Source organism: Pinus tabuliformis, chromosome 7 (genome assembly GCF_031772625.1).
Source record: "Pinus tabuliformis cultivar Carrire ecotype Pingquan chromosome 7, CPIR1, whole genome shotgun sequence".
In the NCBI taxonomy this organism is placed as follows: domain Eukaryota; kingdom Viridiplantae; phylum Streptophyta; class Pinopsida; order Pinales; family Pinaceae; genus Pinus; species Pinus tabuliformis.
The window spans coordinates 1,688,340,831-1,688,344,188 of NC_142293.1; the positions used below are offsets into that span (position 1 = coordinate 1,688,340,831).

General features: G+C 41.4%; 1 pseudogene; it reads right to left on the bottom strand.

Annotated features, from left to right (window-relative positions):
* Nucleotides 1-209: 209 nt before the first annotated feature.
* LOC149255000 (histone-lysine N-methyltransferase ASHH1 pseudogene) lies at nucleotides 210-1,111 on the bottom strand (annotated as a pseudogene).
* Nucleotides 1,112-3,358: the final 2,247 nt, after the last annotated feature.

A 3,358-nucleotide genomic window follows, 5' to 3' on the forward strand; every position in this document is an offset into this window, starting at 1 on the left:
AAGTATTGCAATGACTGACACCTAGGAAATTTTTCAAGCCTTGCTGGAGGTCAAATACTTTTGACGAGTTATGACTAGACACTTATGCAATGAAATTTTCCAAATAGGGCACTATAATTACTAAATCATGTTAATTCTGACAAAGAACTCCTTGTATGTTTGGAAAATATTATGAAATCGCAAATGAATATCATTTTCTTGACTATCAGTTATTCAACGAAACCATGATGTTGGCCTGCTCCAAGAAATCCAAAACAAGATGGTGCTCCACATAGACATCGAACCTTGGCACCACCATACCATTCAAACTTATAATTATATGATAACTCTGTTCCACAAGGGATGTCCCGCTCTGCAAAAATTCCAACCCGACCTTCTCCAAGTACTGTCCACTTCCGAGTTTCACAATTTGGTTCACAAGAATGGTTAATGAATCGAGCAATGCTACCTTTTCTAGTGGCATCAATTAATTCAGACTTATTAAGAGATATGATAAATGCATCTTTCAACCCTGCAGCTTCATAAGCCTGAGATCGTCTCCTGGCTTCTTCTCTAGAAATGACTTCCTCACAGTATTCAATAACAAACTGGCAAGTCTTGATATCTTGGTCTGCAAGAAGACCCCATCCACATCCATCTGTCTTGAATAATTTTGTCTTCACGTATCACTGAAATCGCTGGTTTTTGCAGCGATCTCCACAAGGGCAATACTCAGGTGTGCACTCTGTACTTGTCAATAAATTTAGGCACCTTTCTCCACACAGACTCTCTGGATCATCATGCTTTTTGTTGTCGATAATAGCAATACCTGTCTTGGTATTCTTGCTCCTAGAGAAATAAAGATGAACTAGTTTGATTTTGGAACAATGATGATGATTTGTTAGCCTGTTGACCCTGTGCGCCGCACCTCGTGGATGCACCGTGCCAGTGGAGAAAAGCACTGTGGCAGGAGGCCCAGTGCGTCGCGCAGCCTATGTGCGCCGCGCACTCTAAGCATAGTCTTAGCTTGAAAATTCACAAGTTTTTCCCTCTCTCCACTAAACTTTGACTTCAATCGACCTCTTGAGTGCAAATGGCATGGATAAACATAGAAATATTTATATCGAGTCATAGCTTTGACCTTTGCTTTGTAAAGACCTACTTTTGTAATGGTTTAAATTTGGCATTTCTTCACTTTTAATACAACTCTGTTCTTCGAGTTTCTTTTTTTATTTTTGGCTAAAACGATGGCTTCTTGGTTGATTTTTGCAGGTGTGGTGGCATCGGATTTCGGAAAAAAATGACCAGAGGCTGCATTTGAACATTTTCAACCGAAAAACCTTGAAAATATACATGGAAATTATTTCAAAAGACGAAAAGATGACTTTTTCTTCAAAACAGGGTTTTGAAGAAAAGTCATGATCAATCAGTATGACAATGAAATTTTCGAAATGAAAACATATTTTGAACCTCCCTCTGGCCTGCTGGCATTATTGGACACTTTTGAAAACCAAATTTGCAAAACCCTAGACCTGATGACTAAAATAACTCTTTGCTGACCTAGTCATCAAACAGGACTGTAAATGACCTTAAAATTGATTCGACAAACAGACCTAAACCAGCAGGATAAGGCATGAGGGGAAATGACTGACAAGACCCTTCCATCAGATTATGGCATGCCCCTAGCGGAATGCAGATGAATAAACGGAATGAGACACCTAAAAATGAAATGTAAAAAGAGAAATGATCTTTGACGGAGGGATGCAAAGATCGACTCTAACACTTTGAACTTGTAGCTTTGCTCCACCTTTGCGCTGTTGGCAACCTCCCTGTTGCCTTTGTCAAGCGTAGGTCTGTTGCGCTCTTCTGCTACTGATGATGCTGCTCTCTGAGATGTTACTTCCTTTTGCACTACTAAAGACTCTACAACTATCCTAACTAGTTCATTGAGCCTTGAGAAGTTATAGCAGTATTTCCAAGGGTCTTCCTCAGGATAATGACATGCCCCGTGGATCGAAGGATGATACACTTTCACACAGTGGTCCTTATTAAGAAATGCAAGTCATATGAATTGAAACTTCTAATTCCAAAGGTGAGCCTCTTGAATTCCTCTATCTCAGCATCAACATGCTTGAGATTATGAATCTCATACAACCCGATCCGTAAAGGAAGAGCGAGCCAAGGTGCCTTCTTCTTCCTATGCAGTCTCGCTGACAACCATGTCAAGATGTGATATGTGACTTCTTGCATGACTAGCTTATCCATGGAAAACTTTGGCAAAACATGCGAAGCCTCGTTCACATTGTACATCTGGATGAAGGTGCCAAGGGGTGAGGCATATGAATATGCTATGTCAACCAATGCCTCCATCACTGCCTGTGACATGCAAAGTGGATCCTGCTCAAAGATCATCCTGTACAATGGGGTGAAGAAGTGGTCTCATAGTTGTATTATAAATCCACGGAAGCTACATTTGGAGAACAACTTGCAATAGGTGTGCACAGAGGTTTATGAAGGTGTCCATGCTCAACCTAAGCCTAGGAATTGCTGACAGGCACAGATTGCATCAAGTATGTAAGCAGACATGAAACATTTTTCTTGCTGACCCTTGGGTAGATGTCGGGCTTCTGTTAATTTTCCCTTCAATTCGAGAGCTAACATGTCAGACCAATTGAAAACTCTTCCTTCATTCGCTCGCTGATCCAACACAATCACCCAACTCTACGGGAATGTTTATGTACTCTCTTGGCCGTATAAGCGACATGTGAAGATGACCAAGAGATGATAAGACTTTTGCAGTATCCTTGTATTGTACACTTGGTTGGGTGTTGTCATGAACTTAGATGGCTCTTTCACCTCGCTCTTCAAGATGTCTCTTGAGTTTGCACTGCTGCTAGCCCTGGTGAAGGGTGCATTCATTGTGACCACTGACTGTGGTAAGTGATACATCACCTAAAAGTCCTATGCCCTGAAGGTAGCAATTTGTGTTCCACTAACACTGCTCAACACCATTGTCTCTAGATCAGTATGTGAGACAATCCGGTGGATCATGTCCATACATGGAAACGTGGGATACCTTCATGCAATCTGGTACAAGTTAGACTTGTGTATGTTGACATAGAATCTGCGGTCCTCTAGCTTCTCCTCGAAGGTGTCTAAAAAGAAGTCATTGATGTCCTTCCATTTCATCTTGGTTTCCTTGTCTATGAACAACTTAGTGTCTTCATAGATGGACAAGCTCATAGACACTTGCACGACCGCATCTCCAGTTGCGCTCTCAACGGTGTCCTTTGACCCTGATCTCTTGGAAGCCATTGTACCTGTACTGTAGAGATACTGTTGAACACTTATGATACCTAGAGACATAGCAACACTCATG